General features: G+C 39.2%; 1 non-coding gene across 1 annotated transcript; it reads left to right on the top strand.

The window, feature by feature from the left end:
- Nucleotides 1-483: 483 nt before the first annotated feature.
- On the top strand, nucleotides 484-590 carry LOC112752713 (small nucleolar RNA R71). The gene has a single exon (XR_003177136.1). It is a non-coding gene; the product is annotated as a small nucleolar RNA R71 (small nucleolar RNA).
- The last annotated feature ends 23,827 nt before the right edge of the window (nucleotides 591-24,417 follow it).

Below are 24,417 nucleotides of genomic sequence, written 5' to 3'. Positions count from 1 at the left end.
ATACATCTCTGATCTTGGCCTTGATCTTATTGAATCCCCCACCCAAAGTTTGGGTGATTCCTCCAACCAGGGTTGTAGGTCTTGGAGTATGGGTCATAATTTTGTCTAGGTGAATTCCCAATGTAGTTGACTTACTCCTACTCACTCTCTGCCTCTTCATTCACTCCTTCTTGGGTTGCTGATGAAGTGGTGATTGCTGCTACTTGGTTCCTTTCCATCTTCTTGGTGAGGTCAGCCAGCTGCTTGGTAATGAGCTTATTTTGGGCCAGCAGAGCATCTACATTGTTTAGCTCCATCACTCCTCTAGTGTTCCCTCCTTCTAAAGCATAGAAATAGTCATTTTCTGCTACAGTTTCAATGACATCTATGGCCTCCTCAATGGTCTTCTTCTTGTTCAGAGATCCCCCGGATGAGTGGTCTACTGCTTTCTTTGATTCATAAGAAAGGCCTTCATAGAAAATGTGTAGCTGCACCCATTCATTGAATATATCTGGTGGACACCTCCTTGTGAGGTACTTAAACCTCTCCCATGCTTCATATAGAGTCTCACCATCTTGTTGCCTGAAAGTTTGGACCTCATCTCTCAGCCTGTTGATTCTTTGGGGATGATAGAATCTGGCTAAAAATTTGTTCACCACATCTTCCCAAGTTGTCAAACTCTCCTTCGGAAAAGACTCCGGCCACTTGGCTACCTTATCCTTGAGTGAGAATGGAAATAAGAGCAGTCTATAGGAGTCAGAATGAACACCATTAGACTTCACCGTGTCACATATCCTCAGGAAGGTGGTTAGATGTTGATTGGGGTCTTCTTGGACGCTTCCTTCAAACGAACAAATGTTCGAAACAAGGGTGATGAGCTATGGTTTTAGTTCAAAATTGTTGGCATGGATGGTTGGCTTTTGAATGCTACTTCCACAGTTTCTTGTGTTTGGGTTGATGTAAGAGCCTAAAACTCTTCTCTCTTCCCCAGCATGATTTGCTCGACCTTCTCTGCCATGGTTGTGAGCCTCTTCTTCATGATGGTTTTCCATGTTTTCTTCCATGTTTGGTTCAAAGTATTCCTCCTCTTCCTCGGCACCAACTACTCATTTTTCTCTTGCTTCCCTCCTTAATCTAAAGAAGGTCCTCTCAGGTTGAGAATCAAAGGAAGTTGAAGCCCCGCTTCTTCTCCCTGTCATACAACCAACAAAGCACAAGCAAGGAAAATAGATGCAGAAAGTATTTCTGTTAGAATTACTGTTAGTGTGAGTGATGCAATATATCAAACAGTTAGTGGGTGAGTGAAACAGAGTGTAAACAACTGGAATTAAACAAAAAAGTTGGGAGAAGGGAAGAAATTAACTAAAACTGAAAGTAAATTACTCAAATAGAAAATTAAATCAAACAAAATAACAATGCTCAATCTAGTTATCCTCCAACTTAATCATTGTTGATACATAATCAATCCCCGGCAACGGTGCCATAAACTTGATACGCGAAAAACTTATCTCGCAACAAATTTCCTTCAGCAAGTGTACCAAATTCGTCGTTAAGTAAAAACTCACAATAGAGTGAGGTCGAATCCCACAGAGATTGATTGATCAAGCAACTTTAATTAAAGGAATGTTCTAGTTGAGCGAACCAGAATTTGAGTTGAGAATTACAGAAAATTAAATGGCGGGAAAGTAAATCGCGGAAACAGTAAATGCTAGAAATAAAGAGCTGAATGTAAATGGCGGAAAGTAAATTTGCAGAATCTTAAATGGGAATGGGGTAATTGCTCATAAAAGTAAATGGCAGAAATTAAAAAGAATGGGTAAGATCAGAAATGGGGAGTTCATTGGGCTCAGGAGATGTTGCATTCTCCGGATCAAGTTCATTTTCATCTCTTCCTCAATCAATGCATTCATTGATCTCCTTGGCAATCTTAAGTGATCGAATTACAATTTCTTGTAATTCAATCTCTCAAATCTTGATCAATAGCCAATTCCTTGGTCAATTGCTCATGAGAAGAGATGAAGTATGGTTACTGATTATACCATATGCATTTCCAAAATCAAGTGTTGGAAGGATTATAGTCACATATCCATCCAAACCCAATTTGGTCCAGCATGAGAAAGCATTTCTAGCATGATCCCTTCATTTCTCTTTCAAGGTTCAGAAGAGATCCAAGTATGAATAGCTTCTTTTCCATGATAACTACCCAATTGGATGAAGATCGAAAGCTTTCTAGTAAAATCAAGAGAAAAGATAGAAGAAGGAGAATGAAAACTAAAATTGATCCATCAAATTACAACAGAGCTCCCTAACCCAATGAAAGGGGTTTAGTTGTTCATAACTCTGGAAAATGAAAACAAAGATGGAGAATACATCATAAAAGTAAAACTAGAAGTGAAGAGAAAGTAAAATACAGAAAGTAGTTCTATGCCCAAGGCTCCCTAAAATTTCCAGCTCTCCTTTTTTTAATTCAAAGCTACTCCTATATATACTAATCTTCTGATCTTCTAGTTGGCCCTTCAAGTCTTGGGTATGGGCCTTTGGATCCTGAGTTTGAAACAGTTATCTTCTTCATTGGGCTTAGCTTTGCTTGTAGAGAGAAAGTGTGAAGTAGGCAGGGACTTTTAGCTCAGGACGTTAGTGGTGTTAACGTTAAGTGAAAGTGTGGGTTCGAGAACGTTAGTGACAATCACCTTTTTCACTAACGTTGCTCACCCAAGTATGAGCCACGTTAACCTCAACGTTAGTGGCACAAACGTTACCACTAACGTTGCCTCTTGGTCCTTCACACACGTTATTGGGAGTTACCTTTCCCAATAACGTTGATAAGCTTCCCCTTTCCCTACGTTAGAGTCCACGTTAACTTAGTTAACGTGGTTCTTAACATAAGCTTGCCAATCCTTCGAGAACGTTAGTGACACTTACCTTTGTCACTAACGTTCCAATGTGCCCCTATTTCTCACGTTAGAGTCCACGTTAACTAGGTTAACGTGGCTTCTAACGTAGTCATGCTAGCCATCTCCAACGTTAGTGACAAAGGTGAGTGTCACTAACGTTGGCTCCTCATCTCTTTATCCACGTTAGCTTCCATGTTAACTAAGTTAACGTGGCAGTTAACGTTGCTCATGGTGGCTCTTGGTGGTTCACCCCAACGTTAGTGACAAAGGTAAGTGTCACTAACATTGGCGACAAATTGCTCTCTCCACGTTAACTAAGTTAACGTGGGAGTTAACGTGGCTTATGGAAGCTTGGCCAACGTTAGTGACAAAGGTGAATGTCACTAACGTTGGGTTCCCTTTTGCTTCTTAACGTTAGAAGCCACGTTAACTAAGTTAATGTGGCAACTAACGTGGCTAATTATGAGCTTGGTCCAACGTTAGTGACAAAGGGGAGTGTCACTAACGTTGGCCTTATTGTCTTCTTCCACGTTAGAGTTCACGTTAACTTAGTTAACGTTAGAGTTCACGTTAACTTAGTTAACGTGACTCTTAACGTAGGCTTATGATGGCTTCGAGGGCGTTATTGGCGATTGCCTTTCTCATTAACTTTGCAAGTTAGCACCCATTCCACGTTAGAAGTCACGTTAGTGGGACTAACGTGACTGCTAACATGGTTCTTCTTTGCTTCCTTTGTCCTGAAATCAAGCAACAAAGTGCATCAAAGTTCTAGTCCAAGTCATGAGTCATGCATCTTCCAATTTACCATATAATTCATGCAAAACCCTCATGAAATCATGTAAAGTGCACAATGTATGCTTAAATCAAGATGTAAGTGAATATCTACCCAAAACTAGCTTATTTTCTAGGAAAATGCATGAAACTACCCTAAAAGCAGTAAAGAAAAGGTCAGTGAAACTGGCCTAAATGCCCTGGCATCACATGGTCTTCCATGAGATCGACACTCAATGAGAATAAGAAAATCATTATCCAAGCAAATCCTTACGGCTTCACAAAATCGGTAAATGAGATGAGGGAAGACTAGCTTCACATGCGTGGAGAAATCAGAGGCAGTGTTATATATCTGCTGTGGAATGATTGCACCCACATCTACCTCATAACTGAACGTGATACAATGGATAATGATGGCTCTATCCACGGTGCACTCAGAGCGGTTGCTAGTCAAAAGAAGGTATCATTGAATGAATTCTACCAACCTCTTATAACCGACTTGGAGTCATGCCACCCCAATTAGTTCGGCTATCCATCTGCACTCATCCTCCACTAAGCTCCTGAAAGGCAAATGTCTGCAAGAACCTTATCATATCTTTGGTCCTGGCTCATTTATGAATCCATATTTGATGATATATTTTGGCTATAATTGGATGGATTTCATCACATAAACTCACACTTATTCACCAAAATAGCATACTTTTGTGTTTGATCCCTAAATCGAACCTAAATGTGAAAACATGCATTTTTGTGCTTAAATTGACCAATTTAATCCTACTTTTATTCCATTCGATGTCGTGATATATTTGTTGAGTGATTTCAGGTCCTAGTGGCAAGAATGGTTTGGTAGAAGTGGAAGAAAGCATGCAAAAAAGGAGAAAACATGAAGAAAAAAAAGGAGAGAAGCATTTCAGCCTATGCCCACGCACAAAATAAAAATCAGCAAGTGTGCCCATGCACAACTTTTGTGCGTACGCACAGGAGGAAAAACAGCATGTGTGCGTACGCACAAGTCTCTGCACGTGGTTTCATTAATGAAACACGTGTCTTGCGATTTTTTAGGGCTTTTGGCCCATTTCTGAAGGTTGGAAAGCTGTATTTGGATGCTATATGAAGGGAATATCAACATATATGAAGGCATTAGGACTTAGACATAATTTTCCATAGTTTTACATAGTAGGAGTAGGAGTAGTGTAAATTAGGAAATTCTCTCTTAGGGTTCTTAATTAGGGTTTGTAGCATTTTATACTTCAAGTTGGATTTTGGATTATAGCAATTGCATTGTAAGTATTTCTTTAATTTCTCTTTTAATTACATTACTTTTTCTACACTTTCATTTATTTTCAATTCTCTTGTCAATATATGCATAGTTTACAATTTTGGATTTCTAGTTGTTGAATTTGATGTTTGATGCTTATTTTATGTTTGTTGAGTTGCCTTTGTTGCTTGTTATCATTTGTGGTTCATAGCTTTCATTATTTTCCCAAGTTGTATGATTATGCCCTCTATGTGTTTGATGAAATGTCAATTGTGATTATGGGGTAATTTCCACCCCTTGCCTTGAGAAAAACGAGTTTATGGATTACTAGAGCCATAATGTTCGACATTTAGTGATAATTCTTGGGTTGTTAGTTATTATTGTTTCCACTAACGCTAGCTTTTTACCAATTAATTTGGTAAGTTAACTAGGATTTGTGGATTAATGACAATTATGCTCACTTGACTTATCCTTCGATGTTAAGGGTTGACTTAGTGAGATTAATCCATCATAATTATCATAGTTGTGGTTATGGCGAGGAAGGGATTCCATAACTCATCCCAAGTCAAGGTTTCATTTATGTTTTAAACCACTTTTCCATCAATTTTTAGGTTTACTTGTCCATATTGCATACATGGTTCTTTTATTCCTTTATTAGTTTATTAATTGCAATTTGTCTTGTTCTTTTATCTCTTTATTATTTGCTTCTTTATTGTTGACAACACTGATGACAAGTCATCTTAGCCTAGTTTCACTAGCCTTTTTCTTTTGTTTTCAATAGAATTATGCACTTACTTGAGCCAAAAGCAAGCCAATTGGGTAGATTTTCATGTTTCCTTTGATTTAATCAACCATGTATGAATTCATGCTATTTCATGAGGTTTTGTACTATAATTGTCACATATTATGAAAGAATGAATATCTCATGATTTTGAGCATAGCTTTGATGTGTTTGGTTGATTAATGATAGGTGAAGAAAGCTTGGAGAAAGGTTGATGGAAGAAGGAAGGGCTAGGAGGAAGAGAGAACAAAAAAGTTTGAGCAAAAGTTTGCCTCAAACTTTAGCTCAAACTTTTGGATTAATTATGAACCAGGAAGTAAAAGCTGGAGCAAAAGTTAGACCCCTAACTTTTTGGCTAACTTTTGGGCAAAAGCTGGAGCAAAAGTTAGGCCCCTAACTTTTTGGCTAACGTTGGCGCATGAAAAATACTCCCTGGACTAGCAAAAGTTTGCGCCAACGTTAGCCCCTAACTTTTTGGCTAACGTTGGCGCCAAGAATAACCAAGGGGAGGCCAACGTTGGAGCAAAAGTTAGACCCCTAACTTTTGCCCCAACGTTGGTATCAGCAAAACAAGGGTGCTGATGTGAAAAGTTGGAGCAAAAGTTAGACCCCTAACTTTTACTCCAACTTTTACTCAAGCTTTCATGATTCCAACCCGGTTCAATTCGGTTCTTCTCCAAACTCCAAGAGCAATCAATCAAGGCCTCTCTCAACCCAATTCCACCAAGAGCAAAGGCCCAATTGAAGGCTTGAAGACCATTTGAAGAAAGTGTATAAATAGATTAGAATTTAAGTTTTAGGGGAGCTTCCTTTTTAGTTTGGCAGAATAGCTTTCTTTTCGGTTTTGCTTGGAGCTCACTTTTATTTTTCTTAGCATTGTTGTTTTAATTCAAGAGAATCTGGGAGGAGAATTGATCTCTCTTCTTCCTTGTTCTTGCCCAGCACTCTTTATTTTTCTTGTCTTGGATTTTGGGTGGAGAGTTGAAGAAATTCTGTTTCAATCTCACCTTGGGATCTTGTTTAATTTTCTGCTTAATTGAATTTCAGTTTCGGTTACTTGCTTCTTCATCTACTTTCTTTGCAATCTACAATTTCCTTTGCAATTGTTCTTGTTGGATCTAGGAAGGCATTGAGATCTAGACTTGGTTTTCTAGTCTCTTGGGTCCTGAGATCCGGATTTCCCATTTCTCATTCCCTGTTTACTGTTTTCATGCTTATTTACATTTCTGTTTTAAGATCCGGTTTGATTCAAGACATCCTTTACTTCTCTGTTCGTTGCAATTTACTTTTCCTTGTTTAATTTCTGCAAATCCAACTCCCAATTCCCTTTACAATTCAAGCCATTTATATTTCTTGCACTTTAAGATTTTGCAATTTACATTTCTTGCGTTCTAAGTTTCTGCCATTTAATTTCTTGTTCTTTAAGATTCAGCACTTTAATTCCTGTTCTCTTTAATTTCATGCCAATTACCCAGTCCCTTTACTTTCTATGCAATTGCAACGAAAATTGTGCGCTCTTAGGCATTAGTTCCTAGGGAAGACGACCCGAGGTTTCATTACTCTCAGTTTATTAGAAATTTTAAACTTCGATGTTTGGGATTTAATTTGCCGGTTTGGTCTATACTTACAACGGGAATTATCTTGAATGTGAAAATCCAAACCGGTGTGAATCTCAACCCATCAAGTTTTTGGCGCCATTGCCGGGGAGCTAGCGTCATGAGTGCTATATTTTGGTTGTTGTGAATATGTGAATAGTGTGAATAGATACTTTTTGGGTTGTTTGCTTGTTTTTGCTATTAATCTGGATTTTGTTTCTTTTGTTACTTGATGTCTTTAGTTTTTATTTTCTATTTCCTCTATGAGTTATCACCCTCTCGGTTTAGATTTTGGTTGTTATCATTTTGTAGGGCTTGATAACTTCAATTTTGGATTGCATCATGGGATTGGAGCATAAATTTTGGAAGGAGCCACCTCTTCTATACTACAATGAACCATACCCTTTCCAATGCACATACCCAACCCAAGAATATGGTGTATTTCACTTTGATTATACACCTGCACCACCATATACCTATGATCCATACCCCCAACATAACCTTCAATCACCATATTTTCAAACACCACACCACCACCACTATACACCTTCTTACATACCACCTCTAAACACTTGCCAACATGAGTCACCTCCCACACATACAACCTTTTTCCCAAACAATGAAACCCCTCTTTCACCATATGGTGGAGTTCTCCAACCCTTATCCCAAGAAGATCAATGCCTTCAAGATTTTCTCCAAGAGCAAGAAGGATTCCGAAGAACCCAAGGGCAATTTATGGCTACCGTAGCCGAAGCGGTGAACCACTTGGTTCTTCTATGCTCATCCGATCAAGACACTCCTCTTAAAGGATGTGAGGAAACAATTGAAGGGCGTAGAGAAGAGGAGAGCATGGAGCCAAGAGGGAAGGAAGAAGAGTTAGAGCATGAAGTGAAACAAGAGGGAGAAAAGGAAGTATATGAACCGGAGGAGGGAAAGGGAGAAATGAGGGAGATTGATCAAGATGAGGATTCCATCATTGATGATTTTCTGTCTTCCTTGGTCAATCCCCTTAATGATCCTAATGAGCCTCTTCCCATTGAGTTTGAGAGAGACATGGAAGTAGACTTCTCATAACCTCCTTGTTATGACTTGAGTGATGGGCAAGAGGAAATTGGTGAGGAAGCAATTTCGGTCCAAGAACATATTAAGTGGGTGACAATTTCACCTATGAGCTTTATTGGCCCCCATCAATATACTATCTTGGAGACGGACTACCAACTCAAGGTCCTTCTTGGGTTGGTACATGGTGGAGAAAGGAGTGTTGGTTGCCAAGTGAATCCAAGTTTCTTCAAGAAAATCAATTCAAGACTTGGAGTTCAAGTGGGATGTGAAGTACAATTGAGTGGTTTTCGGGAAATGTTGGGGTACTTCAAGGTTAATGTGAGAGCTTTTCCATCCGGCTTGGAGCATAGAGATCAACAAGAAGGTGACTGGATGCCTAGAATATGGGTTCCGGAGGGCCTGATGACAAGTCATCTTATGCTGGTTTCACAAGCATTTTTCATTTGTTTCATTTAGGTTCTACGCACTTTCTTACACAATAAGTAAGTGGTTGGAGTGGAATTTCATGATTATTGTGGTTCAATCAAACATCATTTATTTTATACAAAATCATGAGATTTATGCAAGAACTAAGTGATTATTATGATTGATGCAAATTCTTGTGATTTTTGTGAAACTTTGATTGCTTGTTTGGTTGATTTCAGGTGAGAAAATGAAGAAAAGAAGAAGCCATGCAGTATAGTGTTCCGTTCAAATGATGAACGCCATGCTCACTTGCGATGTGCATGCGTAACGGACGCTTATGGGTCAGTGATGGATTTTTGAAGATCCACATGTACGCGTGCATGACGCATACGCGTGGTAGTGGTTGGTGCTCATTTTCAAAAAGAGCGCTACGTTCCTTTACTCAGCGTTTTCGGGCACGTTCAAATTTGGAGGTAAAGTTTTGAAATCGACGCGCACGCGTGCATGACGCGCACGCGTGCAAGACGCGCACGCGTGCAAGACGCGCACGCGTGCAAGACGCGCACGCGTGCAAGACGCGCACGCGTGCAAGACGCGCACGCGTGCAAGACGCGCACGCATCGATAAAGCACTTGTGATGAAGCACTGATGAGATATTTTGGAGGAAAAATAAATTTCTCCCAAAACACACAAATCTAACCAGCAAGTGTACCGGGTCGCATCAAGTAATAAAAACTCACGGGAGTGAGGTCGATCCCACAGGGATTGAGGGATTGAGCAATTTTAGTTTAGTGATGGATTTAGTCAAGCGAATCGAGTGTTGGTTGGGTGATTTGTGATTTGCAGAATGTAAATTGCATGAAAGTAAAGAGTGCAGGAAATTAAATTGCTGAATCTTAAGGAACAAGAAATTAAATAGCAGAAACTTAGAGTGCAAGAAATGTAAATTGCGGAATCTTAAAGCGCAAGGAATGTAAATTGCTTGAAATGTAAAGGGGATTGGGATGTGGAATTGCAGAAATTAAACAAGGAAAAATTAAATTGCATCAAACAGGAGAGGGAAAGGGAATTGGGATTGAACCGGATATGAAGCAGAAAAGTAAATGAACGTAGAAGGAAGTAAACAGAGAAGTGAAATGAGAAATTCAGATCTCAGGTCCCAGAGACTAGAAAACCAAGTCTAGATCTCAATGCCTTCCTAGATCCAACAAGAACAATTGCAAGGAAATTGTAAATTGCAAAGAAACTAGATGAAGAGCAATTAACCGGAAATGAAATTCAATTAACAGTAAAGAAACAGAGAGATCCAAGATTGAGATTGAAACATAATTTCTTCAATTCTCCAATCCAAGATCCAAGACAAGTGTAAATGAAATTGAAAGCAATGAAGATAAAGAAATTAAAGTTCACTCAATAACAAAAGCTCTCCGAAAACTATTATGAAAATTCCAAAAGGAAAGCTCCCCGAAGAACTTGAATTCTATCCTATTTATACACTTTCTTCCAATGATCTTCAAGCCTTGAGTTGGGCCTTTGCTCTTGGTGGAATTGGGTTGAAAGAGGCCTTGGTTGATTGCTCTTGAAGTTTGGAGAAGAACCGAAGTGAACCAATTGAACCGGTTTTGAGGTTAGCAAAAGTTGGACCAAAAGTTTCAACTTTTCATAGCAGCCAGCACAATTTGCTGGTATGAACGTTGGTGCCAACGTTAGGGGTCTAACTTTGACCCTAACGTTGGCAATGCCTTGTGTGCTAGTGGCGCCAACGTTAGCCACCAAGTTAGGGGGCTAACGTTGGCGCAAACTTTTGCTCCTTCCCCATTGTAATTCATGTGCCAACGTTAGCCTCCAAGTTAGGGGGCTAACGTTGGCGCAAACGTTGGATGGCCAGGGAGGAATTCATGTGCTAACGTTAGCCTCAAAGTTAGGGGGCTAACGTTGGCGCAAACTTTTGGTGCCCAGGGGAGAAATTCATGTGCCAACGTTAGCCTCAAAGTTAGGGGGCTAACGTTGGCGCAAACTTTTGGAGCCCAGGGGAGAATTTTCAAGTTCCAACGTTAGCCTCCAAGTTAGGGGGCTAACATTGGGGCTAACTTTTCAACCAAAAGTTTGTGCAAAAGTTTGATGTTAACTTTAGGTCCAGCTTCTTGCTTCCTGGTTCAATTTCACTTATTCCATTGTCCTCTCTTCACTCCTAGCCATTCCTTCTTGCTTCAACCTTTCTCCAAGCTTTCTTCACCTATCATTAATCAACCAAACTCATCAAAGCTATGCTCAAAATCATGAGATATTCATTCTTTCATAATATGCAACAAATATAGCATAAAACCTCATGAAATGGCATGAATTCATATATGGTTGGTTCAATCAAGGGAAACATGAAAATCTACTCAATTAGCTTGCTTGTAGCTCAAGAAAGTGCATAATTCTAATGAAAACAAAAGAAAAAGACTAGTTAAAATAGGCTAGGATGACTTGTCATCAAGCACGCGCACGCGTGACTGGCGCTGAAGCCTAGAATTGAGATTTTACTACCCACGCGCACGCGTGGGTAGTGCTCACTAAGTTAACGCTATCAACGACACGTATCCGAGAAAGGGACGCGCGAGCATGTTTGTAGCTGAAGATTGATAGTGACATGTACGCGTACATGACACGTACGCGTCGGTGAGCGAAAAGCGCAAAAGGACACGCACGCGTCAGAGACGCGCACGCGTGGATGAATGAACGCTGCGTGCACTTTGAGAACGCAACGTTCCCCTGGAAGCAGCAACAAAATGCCACTTTGATCCACTTCATACAAGGCCACAAAGCCCACTCCAATTACTTGAAGACTAAATTAGAAAGTGTATAAATAGGATAAAATTTGATTTCACAGGGGGCTCTCTTTTAATTTTCATTCTAGAATTTTAGAATTGAGATCTGATCTGAGTTTTTCGTTCTATTTTTGTTTTCTTTCTTCTGCTGCAATTTTTGGTATTCTGCTTTTGGTTTTGGAACTCTGATTGAAGAATTCTTCTGAATCTCTTTACCTTGGAGTGTTCTTTTATTTTTCCTGTTTCTAGCTTTAAGAATTGGAGATCTGATCTTAGTCTTCTTTCTGTTTTTACTTTCTCTGCAATTTCTTCTTCCTGTTTTGTTAAGAGAGCAATTGAGATCTTAATTTCTTTTCTGTTTTGTTATTCTTCTGTAATTGTCAATTTCTCTTTTAGGATTTTAGAATTAATCTAAGTTTTCTTTCTGTTTTATCTTCTTCTACAAAGTCTTCATTTCTGTTTTGGTACTAAAAACCTTATTGATCTATTTTCTGCATTTCTTCATCTAAGAGTTCTCTAATTCACTGCAATTTACATTTTCCATTTCTCTTTTGATTCCCAATACCCAAATCCCTTTAATCTTCATGCAATTTAAGTTCCCTAGTAATTTAGATTCTGCAATTTAAATTTCTTGCACTTTAAGTTTTAGTTATTTACTTTCTTGCAATTTAAGTTTCAGCTCTTTTAATTTCTTGCACTTTAAGTTTCTGTAATTTACCTCTTCTGCACTTTAAGATTCTGCCAATTTTCATTCTGCACTTTAGTTTACTTGCAATTTAGTTCTTGTAAATCGAATTTCACCAAAATTATCAAATATTCGCTTAACTAAATTCATCACCATACTAAAGTTGCTCAATCTATCAATCCCTGTGGGATCGACCTCACTCTTGTGAGTTATTACTACTTGATGCGACCCGGTACACTTGCCGGTGAGTTTGTGTGGAATCGTCTTTCCCTCATCAAGTTTTTGGCGCCGTTACCGGGGATTGATTTAGATTGACAATGATTAAGTAGGTGATATTCTACATTAAGCACTTCTTCGTTGTTTTTGTTGAGCATTTTAACTGTTTGAGATTTTGTTTCAACTAACCTTAACCACGCTCTATCAGTAGAGTATTTTATTTTAGTTTTTTCTGGTTTTGCTTGTGTTGTATACTAGGAGGGAGAAGAGGTGAATCCACCTCCTTTGATTCTGAGCCAGAGAGAACACTCTTGAGAAGAAGAAGAGAAGCAAGAGGAAATGGAGTTATTGGAGAAGAAGAATAAGAAGAAGAGGATAAAGAGATGGAGGGTAACATCCGAAATCCACTGAGGATGTGGCCAATAACAATGGCCAGCCTCAGAGAAGAGTTTTGGCCTCTTACACTATCCCCAACCCAAGGAATTGTGGGAGCAGCATCCTAACCCCCAATGTCCATGCTAATAACTTCGAACTCAAGCATCAATTGATTATCCTGGTTTAGAATAATTGTCAACATGAAGGAAGTGCTGCTGAAGACCCAAACCAACACCTCTCTGTGTTTTTGAGAATTTGTGACACTGTCAAAACCAATGGAGTCCACCCTGACATCTATAAACTCTTGCTATTTCCCATTTTTATTGAGAGACAAAGCCACACCATATCACCCTCAGACTAATGGCCAGGCTGAATTGGCAAATAGGTAGCTGAAGAAAATCCTAGAGAAGACAGTGGGGATCACAAGGAAAGACTGGCAAGAAAATTAGATGATGCTCTGTGGGCATACAGAACAGCATTCAAAACTCCAATTGGGAAGTCACCATTTCAGCTAATCTATGGCAAATCTTGTCACTTTCCTGTGGAGTTAGAACATAAAGCTTACTGGGCCACTAAGCTCCTCAATCTTGACCCTCAAATAGTAGGAGAGAAAAGGCTATTGCAACTCAATGAGCCAGAAGAATTTAGATGATAAGCTTATGAAAATGCAAAGATATACAAGGAGAGAGCTAAGAAGTGGCATGACAAGAAAATCTTGAAAAGAGAGTTCAAACCAGGACAGCACGTGCTCCTATATAATTTTAGGCTCAAGATTTTTCCTGGCAAACTCAAGTCCAAATGGACTGGCCCTTATCTGATAACCAAAGTTTTCTCACATGGAAGCCTTGAACTTTTGAATGAAGCAACAAAGGACATAATCACAGCAAATGGTCAAAGAGCTAAGCATTATCTGGGAGGATCTTGGAACAAAGAAGAGAGTGTTCAGGAGTTGGGATGAACAAAGAATGGAAGACGTCAAGCTAATGACGATAAACAAGCGCTTGTTGGGAGGCAACCCAACCAAAGGTAGTTTTCTTTTCCTAACTATTTCAATAAAAGGGTTAAGTAGATTTATTTATATTGCAAGGGGCTAAGTTTGGTTTTGCACACCAAAATAATTTAAGGGTGAATGAAGGGTGCGAAGTTTGGTGTTCCACCAAAAATTTCATTTAAAAAAAAACACATTTCAACCCTCTACATAAATGGTTATTAGCTCCAAACAATCAGGAAAATTACTCAACCATTGTCTATTTTCTAGTTTTTAGTTTTTGCTCCCTTTAGCAAAGACACAAGGTTTCATGTATATGGTTGATTTATTGCATAAGAGGTATCGGTAAGGGACTAAGTTTGGTGTTCACACACTAAAGTAAGTTCAAAAGCCTACATACATTCATGCATGTTAACTATTTTTCAAGTGCTTGGAGGACAAGCAACTTTCACTACCAGTGCAGAAAACTATTCAACTTTTTGGATGAATTATGCAACATCAGCAAGAAAAGCACAATAGCTAAGAAGAAGGATGAAGGATTAAACAAGAAGATACCAAAAGGTTGTATTGTTACTCAACTGTTTATATCTTGCTGTGTTTCAGTTGGAAGTTTGATTGTACCCTTTTTGATAAGTTTACCACTATCTGCATTTTACTAGTTTACTGTCATCATTAATTGAGTGATCTAGCCAGAGTGTCTGTCTCACTCAATTTACTTGAATATGTGTCTTGTTTCCCTTTGCATAAATAAGAGAAAATGTTGAAAAAGGAAGTGAATGGCCAATGTGGTAGGAATGATAATAAAGTTCTATGGTGGTAATTGCTTGATTAGTTAGTAAGCTCAAAAATAAAAGCTGCAGGATAGGATGTCTCCTTGTAGTGTGAACTTAGTTGCTGTTGTAAAGCCTTCAATAAATAATCATCCTTGGAAAAAGAAAAAGCAAGAAAGGAAAGGAAGAAAAGCCAAGAATTGGCAACCAAAAATGAAAGAAACAAATAATAAGGCTAGACACCAATAGCTTGGACCTTAGGACACATGCCTGTGATGCTATTGTATTAGGATCTGCTTGGATTATTAGGTTTTGAGGAGTATTTTAAAACTTGGTAACTTGGATTAACTAATCCGGGATTACCAACCGAAAATGCACCATCAAGAGCAACCTAATTACAAAGCATTTAGTGACCCAAAAAGGTGTTGGGCATCAATGTCTTAGGATGAATTGTGAGCCAAGTGTCTGTAGTAAATAGGTGTTGAATTGAGCCAAAAAGCTTCTGCAACACTTAGCTACAATTGAAAAACAAGCTTCTAAAGCAAAAGAAAGAAAGAAAAAGTTAACAAGGATCAATAAAGAATAAGGCATTATAGCAGCAATTCTAGTTAACACTCAAAGAGACATTTCTTGATTGGAAGCTGAAAATAATTGAGCTGCATTCTGTCTGCATAAAACCCCATGAACCAAATTCAATTACCTGCTAAATAAGGACATATATGCTTCTCTGTTTTCTCACATTTCTTCTCATGTTTAAGTGCTTGCTTGGGGACAAGCAAGATTTAAGTTTGGTGTTGTGATGACAAGTCATCTTATGCTAGTTTCACAAGCATTTTTCATTTGTTTCATTAAGTTTTATGCACTTTCTTGCACAATAAGTAAGTGGTTGGAGTGGAATTTCATGATTATTGTGACTCAATCAAACATCATTTATTTTATACAAAATCATGAGATTTATGCAAGAACTAAATGATTATTATGATTGATGCAAATTCTTGTGATTTTGGTGAAACTTTGATTGCTTGTTTGGTTGATTTCAAGTGAGAAAATGAAGAAAAGAAGAAGCCATGCAGCATAGCATTGCGTTCAAATAATGAACGCCACGCTCACTTGCGACGCGCATGCCTAACGGATGCTTACTCGCCAGGCATGAATTTATGAAGAACCACGCGTACGCGTGCATGACGCGTACGCGTGGTAGTGGTTAGCGCTCGTTTTCAAAAAGAGCGCTACGTTCCTTTACTCAGCATTTTTGGGCACGTTCAAATTTGGAGGCAAAGTTTTGAAATCGACGCGCACGCTTGTATGACGCGCACGCATCGATAAAGCACTTGTGATGAAGCACGCGCACGCGTGACTGGCACTGAAGCCTGGAATTAAGATTTTACTACCCACGTGCACGCGCAGAGGACGCGCACACGTGGGCAGCGCTCACCAAGCCAACGTAGCGCTCACTAAGTTAACACTATCAATGACGCGTACGCGAGAAAGGGACGTGCGAGCATGTTTGGAGCTGAAGATTGATAGTGATGCGTACGTGGTGTGTGGCAGAAATTAGACCAACTAAGAAATCAATATAAAAACGGCATTGCGAGTATAGCTCTTAACCAGCTAAGATCCGCTGCATCAATTTAGAAAGGTTGTCACAAAAGTTTAGAATAAAAATACTGGGAGTATGAGTCCCAGGTCGTCTCCCAACGAGTTGCTAGAAAGGGTGCTAATTTATTAATCAGGAGTTTTCCAAGAATTTTGAGAATTGATTAACAGAAAATAAACAATTGTAATTTAGTGCAATGAAAAAAAGGAATTTATGTTATTCTCTCAAGTGTAGTATAAAGAGGTTGTTTTTTCACTTAGTTAACCCTTACTAAATAAAGGAAAGTCAAGTAATTGAGCTAACTCTTATTCGCAAATCCTAGTCCTCTCTCTTGGGAAGGTCTAGCATTAGTAAATACAGAATTAGCCAATAACTTCCAATTTAACTAATTACTTGAGCATTTGAACTCAAGTGTCTCCTCTTAATCAACCCCCATGTCAAGTAGGGAATCTACTCTATTGACATGGATACCATCCTCGTTATTGGGAGTTTGGAATAGAAAAGAGACATAACAATTTAAATAAAATAGAGATTTAAATTAATTAAAAGTAAAAGTAATCCTTTGCATTAACAATCCATGAAAATAATCCAATTACCACTCTAAACAAGAATTAAGAATATGGAATAAATAAAAGAGGAAGTAAGGAAACAAACTAGAATAGTATCTTCAACAGAGGTGATGACTCTTCAATATACAAAAGCAAAAGCAATAAACTATGAAACAGTGAATGTAAACAGAACCTAGAGGAAGAGTAGTTTCTCTATAGATTCAGATCTAAACACCTAAAAACTATCCTAATGAGAATATGTGAGTGTGTGTTGAGTCTCTGTATGTTCCCTGGCTTTATTATGTGTTTCTGGGCCGAAAACTGGGTCAAAACGCGGCCCAAAATTGCCCCCGGCATTTTCTGTTAATTTTGCAGATCGCGCAGGTCACGCGTACGCGTTAGTCACGCGTGCGTATCATTTAGCGAATTTCCTTGTCACGCATAAGCGTCGTCCACGCGTGCGCGTCTTTTGTGCAGACTCCAATCTACGCGTACGCGTCAGGCACACGCACGCGTCGCTGTAAATTTCTCCATTCCGCGCGCTCGCGTGAGCCATGGATGCGTATCGGTGCTCGCTGGTCATCTCCTTAGTTTCTTGTGTTCCTTCCATTTTTGCAAGCTTCCTCTCCATTCTTCTAAGCCATTCCTACCCTATAAAGCCTGAAACACTTAACACACGGATCGCAACATCGAATGGTATAAAGGAGAATTAAAATATACTAATTAAAGATCTCTAGGAAGCAAGTTTTTAATCATAAAATAAAACTAGGAAGGGTTTGTAAAATCATGCAAATCATATGAATAAGTGGGTAAAGGTTTGATGAAACCAGTCAATTAAACATAAGATAAACCATAAAATAGTAGTTTATCAACCTCCCCACACTTAAACATTAGCATGTCCTCATGCTTAGCTCAAGGAGATTAAAAGACTAAATAAGGGAAAGTAAGACTCATGCAATGTAATGCAACCTATGAATGCACTATATGCTAAAATGATTTTGCCTACTTGGTTAAAAGTAGATAAGTTCTTCAAGACAAAAATAACTCAAATTCCACTAATTCAAACTATACAGTAGAAACAAGTAAACTTGTAAGGAGACAGCTCATGAAAGCAGGAACATAGAATTAAGCATTGAACCCTTACTGACGGTGTATATGCACTCTAGTCACTCTAGTGTATAGGGTAATCACTCTACTCTCCCCCAGTCATGCTTTCTAGATTTTGTTCTTCACCTAACCAATCAACAAGTATTTAATGTATTAATGCAAACATCATGAGGTCTTTTCATGGTTGTAATGAGGCCAAGGTAAAGGTGAGGGTATATATATGGCTAAGTGAGCTATAAATTGAATCTTTGATTAACCTAAGCTCTTACCTATACATACTCTATATTCTTCTTAAATCATGCCTAGCAACCCAAAATTTTCACTTTTACATTACATACTCATGCATCAACTTTTCTCTTAACTTGTATCACATATGCATTGATTTTTCATTAAACTTAACATTGGGGTAATTTTGTCCCCTTATTCATTTATTTAATTACTTAATTACTTGAATATTTTTGGATTTTTTTTGAAGCATAAAAATATACATAATATTATCAATGCACCTAGATTTTTAATTTTCTGGTCTCACATGAGTAGGTACCCAAATTCTCAATTAATTCATCAATGTAAAAACATAACACATTTCCTTGTTAACCCATGTTCCCACAGCTTTCCCACACTTTATTGACACACAATCTCTATCTTAAGCTAACCAAAGATTCAATTTGGGTAGTTAATTTGTTTTTTCGCTTAAGGCTAGTGATGTGGTAAAATATAGAACAAATGGGATTAAAAGGCTCAAAGTGGCTAACAAAGGTAAATGGAAGGGTAGGCTATTTGGGATAAGTGAGCTAATAAAATAATGGCCTCAATCATATTCATGCATATAACATATTAAATATTGGACATATAGGATGGAACAAAATATAGATTACAGTCATAGAGAAGCAAACACACAAGAATAAAATTTTTATGGTTAAATACTGGGTTGTGTGTTCTTAACTTTAAACTATGTTCCAAATACAATCTTCAAACAAGTTTAACACAAAAAGTTTTGATTTAAATTAGTGAAATTTTCAAAAATAGGGTGTTAAAAAGAAACTTATTATTTTTCAACCAAATAGAACATGCATGCAAATAACCTATTACTATGTAATTTATCCTATCCTAAAAAAAATAACCTATTGGTGTTAAGAAAGAGCAGATACCTCCGGAAGTCAGGTACTAACCGACCTCCCCACACTTAAAGCTTGGCACCGTCCTCGGTGCCATCAGTCAGGAACAAAGGGGGGCTGGTAGCAGCATCTCCACCATCGGGACCATCATGGCTCCCTGTGCTGGTAAATGAAGTGGAGTCCGGGGTGTCTGGGTCTTCTTCAGGTGGGTGGTTACCAACAAGTAGCTCCTTGAGGTATGTAAATCTGCGCTTGTTACGATGCTCTCTTTGCTTTTCTTGCCGGTCAAGCCGATCCAATCTCTCAAGTATCTGATTGAGCAATTAGTTTGTTGAAGGTGCTTGTGATGTGGTAGGTGAAGGGATATCTTCTGTTGGTTTTGTGATCTGTTGATAGTGGCTGTTGGAGGTCTGATATACTTCCCGGTAGGGACGTACTGATCATCCCGTGGAAGCATGGCCTTGGTGTCCCCAGCTCTGTAGGAGACTCCAGCTGCTGAGACTAGATCTGAAACCAAGGCAGGAAAAGGTAGGTTATCCGCAATCTGTACGTGTCCCATAGCATGCCGAATGTGTCTTGGTAAATTGAGGTGCTGGTCTGTAAGGATACACCAGAGTAGAAAAGTCATGTCTGCAGTGAAGGAGGACTCGTGAGTGCTTGGAAAGACATAATGGGACATAATCTATGCCCATACTCGAGCCTCCAGGGTGAGTGCTGAAGCCAATATGCTCTTAGGTCGGGATCGATGGTATCCATAGATCCATTTGCTGCCAGGTTGTGCTATAACTCGGAGAACTGCGTCCCAGTCAAATTGGTATGTCTGGCATTTGAATGAGGCTTCTTGGAATGCATCCAATCCTTCTGGAGCAGGGGAAAGATCTAAAGCTCGTTGAATGGCCTCTTCAGTTATGGAGACTTGCCTCTGACGGACATAGACAGAGTGCATGGTTGGCATGTGAAAATTGGAGTAGAATTCAACTACCCATGAAAGGTTAACCTGCTGTGGCTGTCTCCGTAAGAATTCCCATTGTCTTCATTCAATTCGGGGCTCAACAAATTCAACAATGTTGGTCGGGAGGACGAGAAGGTATTCATTATTATAGTTCCTCTCTACTAGGATAGGGAACATCTGCTCACAGTAGCGGTTAGTGAACCGCACAGTGTCCTTTGCTGGAAAGGCTTTCTCTTTTTCATCGACCTTAATGATCCTCTTGATTCGCTTTGTTGAGGGCTTTACTGCTATGTTGAAGATGGATCTGCAGCTAGTGCACTTTTTGTTCCTTTCCTTGCTGGTGGTTTGGGAGTAGCTTTCTCTTTACCTTTCTTGGTGGCCATCCTGAAAAAGGAAAAGGAAAGTAATATGTAAAGCTAAGGGTTCGAGCAACGAGGAGAATGGTACAAGTGATAATCAATGCACGGTAAAGAAGGATGTCGTTAACACATGGTCGCGACTACATGTGAGAAGTTCATCCGTGAAAATATAGCAAGTGCATGTTATGGCGAGTAAATGCAAGATGTTTATTAGCATGCTGGCAAAGGCATGAGTAGCATAGATCAAGCATTAATTACCCAATTTGATTATCAAGTGTTTCAAACTAACAACCTGTTTGTATTGACAATTATATTCAATTAATAATATATAAAAAGGGTTTTGTGAAAAACAGGCATTAGAGTAGTAGAATAATTTAGAAATAATGCACAATGCCATACGGGCTTTTTCACAAACACTTAGCATGCATGGTAAATATGTTATTGAAAGTATTGAATGTGAACATGCAAACAACCCAAAAATAATTATTGATAATTGTCAAACAATTCCTTAATAACTCACAAGCAAAAATATAGAAGAAAATAATTACCCAAATAAATTTCTAACACCAATGAAAAGAATGTAAAAAGAAAAAAGAAAGAAAAACGAAACATAGAGTATGAAAGTAAAAAGAAAAGGAAGAAGAAAACATAAATAAAAATAATAATAATAATGGAAAAGTAAAAAGGGAAGAAGAAAAGAAAAGAACCTTGAGAATGGTTGTGAAAAAGAGGGGAGAAAAAGGTAAAAAGTAAGAAGGGATAAAGAAGAAAGAAGAAAGAAGGAAGAAGAAAGAAATAAGAAGGGAGAAAAGAAAAATTAGGATTTGGGGAAGAAAAGATAAGATTTCTGGCACTGATTTGGATAATCTGTGCGGCGCAGGCGATGCAGACGCGTGGAGCATGCATTTGCGTGATTAGCGCTATGTTCAAGTGACGCGGACGTGTGGGTCACACGTTCGCATGAAATGAACTGTGCCATTGGCGCTAGAGCAACCTCGCGTACGCACAACTCTCTGTTTCGTTCGCATAATGCCAAAATTTAGGGTGACGCGTGCGCATGGGTGACGCGCATGCGTGAATGGCCTCTTTTTCAAAAATGACGTGGACGCGTGGGGCACGCGTTCGCATGATAGGGCTTGTGCTTCCAGCACCATTCCAGCGCCACTCCATCATAAGTTTCTGCCATACACCTCTTTACGTCAATTTTGCAAGGTCATGCGTGCGCATGGGCAATGCGCACGCGTGGGGCGCTGATTTTTCAAATGACGCGGACGCGTAGGGCAAACGTTCACGTGGGCATGCTTGTGCCTAAGTCACGCCTCCAGCCATGCTCCCATGTGACTCTCTGCTTCTTTTCTTCGTTGTTTCGAATGCACATATGACGCGGACGCGTCAGCAACGCTTGCGCGTCGCGTGCTTTTTTTTTTTTAAATTATGCAGTATGAAAATGCAAATGCAAACTATATGCAGCTATTATGAGAAGAGTCACTAAGAAAAATAAAGTAGAATAAAATAAAACAAAACTAAGACTAAAACAGAATGATCATACCATGGTGGGTTGTCTCCCACCTAGCACTTTGCTTTTGCGTCCTTAAGTTGGATGGTCTTCAAGCTTATTCTGCTTCTGTTGGTGGGTCTTCCAAGAGGAAAACCTCTAGCTCTTTGTGATCCTTCATCTTCTCTCCATGATAAAGCTTTAGGCGATGTCCGTTGACCTTTATAAATTTGGAGGTAGAAGGATGACGCAGGTGAAAAACTCCGTATTGCTCTGCCTTTTCTACTCTGTAAGGACCTTCCCATCTTGATCTCAGTTTACCTGGCATGAGTCTCAGTCTGGAGTTATAGAGAAGAACTAACTCCCCTGGTCTGAATTTTCTCCTTTTTATGTGCTTGTCATGGACAGCCTTCATCTTTTCCTTGTATCGCCTGGAATTGTCATATGCTTCTAGGCGAAGATTCTCCAATTCTGCTAGTTGCAGCTTCCTTTCAGCACCAGCTTCTTCAAAATTCATATTGCACTCCCTCACAGCCCAGAAAGCCTTGTGTTCCACCTCTACTGGAAGGTGGCAAGCTTTTCCGTACACTAAGCGGAAGGAGCTCATCCCAATGGGTGTCTTGTATGCTGTTCTATATGCCCAGAGTGCATCTTGTAGCCTGGCACTCCAGTACTTTCTATGAGACTTTACTATCTTCTCCAGAATGCACTTAATCTCCCTGTTAGACACTTCTGCTTGTCCATTGGTTTGGGGATGATAAGCTGTTGCTACTTTATGAACAATCCCATGCTTCTTCAGTACCTGTCAGTCTCCTGTTACAAAAGTGAGTGCCTTGATCACTCACGATTGCTTGTGGTGATCTAAAGCGACAGATAATATGGTTTCTAACAAAAGAAACAACAGTGTTAGCATCATCAATACGGGTAGAAATTGCTTCCACCCATTTAGAAACATAATCTACAGCTAACAGTATATAAAGGTAACCATTAGAGTTTGGAAATGGACCTATGAAGTCAATGCCCCAAACATAAAACATTTCACAAAAAAGCATAATCTGTTGAGGCATCTCATCCCTCTTGGATATATTACCAAATCTTTGGCATGGAAAACAAGATTCACAAAAAGTAGCAACATCTTTAAAGAGAGTAGGCCACCAGAATCCGTAGTCTAAAATTTTTCTAACTGTTCTTTGAGGGCCAAAATGTCCTCCACTCTCAGAAGAGTGGTAGGCCTCTAAAAAGGACTGGAATTCTGATTGGGGCACACACCTTTTGATTACTTGGTTAGCACCACACCTCCACAAATATGGGCCATCCCATATATAGTATTTAGACTCGCTTTTCAGCTTGTCCCTTTGATGCTTAGTAAAATTAGGAGGGAAAGTATGGCTAACTAGATAATTAGCTACAGGTGCATACTAAGAAACTACTTCGGATACTGCTTGCAAACTATCAAATGGGAAAGTATCATTGATAGGAGTGGAGTCATCCTTAATGTGTTCAAGGCGACTCAAGTGGTCTGCCACTAAATTCTGGTTACCACTCCTATCCTTAATTTCTAAATCAAATTCTTGTATCAACAGTATCCATCGTATCAACCTTGGTTTGGACTCTTTTTTAGCTAATAAATATTTTAGAGCTGCATGGTCTGAGTACATTACTACCTTAGTACCAAGTAAATAGGCTCAGAATTTATCCAGAGCAAAAACAATGGCTAGAAGCTCTTTTTCAGTAGTAGTGTAATTAGACTGAGCAGCGTCTAAGGTTTTAGACGCATAAGCAATTACGAAAGGATCCTTACCTTCGCACTGAGCCAGCACCGCTCCTACTGCATGGTTGGAGGCATCACACATAATCTCAAATGGCTGGCTCCAGTCTGGTCCTCTTACAATTAGAGCTTGAGTTAGGGCAATCTTCAGCTTATCAAATGCTTGCATGCAATCCTCACTGAACTCGAACTCAATATCTTTCTGCAACAGTCTGGATAAAGGTAATGCTACCTTACTGAAGTCTTTAATGAATCTCCTGTAAAAACCTGCATGGCCAAGGACTTCCCTCACAGAGGAGGGGTAAGGTAAACTAGAAATGACATCCACCTTTGCTGGATCTACAGAAATACCAGTATTAGAAACAACATGTCCTAGAACAATTCCTTGTTTTACCATAAAGTGACATTTTTCAAAATTCAATACAAGGTTTGAACTAACACACCTGTCTAATACTCTAGCTAAACTATCCAAGCAAAGGTTAAACGAATCGCCATATATGCTAAAATCATCCATAAATACTTCCATACAGTTCTCAATAAGATCTGAAAAGATACTCATCATGCATCTTTGGAAAGTAGCTGGTGCATTATATAAGCCAAAAGGCATCCTTTTGTATGCATACGTTCCAAAGGGACATGTAAAAGTAGTCTTCTCCTGATCTTCAGGAGCTATATGAATTTGAAAATAGCCTGTATAACCATCTAAAAAGCAGTAATGGGGTTTACCTGACAGGCGGTCAAGCATCTGATCAATGAATGGCAAGGGGTAGTGATCCTTGCGAGTAGCTTGGTTGAGACGCCTATAGTCAATGCAAACCCTCCATGAATTCTGCACTCTAGTTGTCAGGAGCTCTCCATGCTCATTTTTTACTGTTGTGACT

Source organism: Arachis hypogaea, chromosome 15 (genome assembly GCF_003086295.3).
Source record: "Arachis hypogaea cultivar Tifrunner chromosome 15, arahy.Tifrunner.gnm2.J5K5, whole genome shotgun sequence".
NCBI lineage: Eukaryota > Viridiplantae > Streptophyta > Magnoliopsida > Fabales > Fabaceae > Arachis > Arachis hypogaea.
Note: the sequence above shows the minus strand (reverse complement) of the source record. Positions and strands in the feature narration are given on the sequence as shown.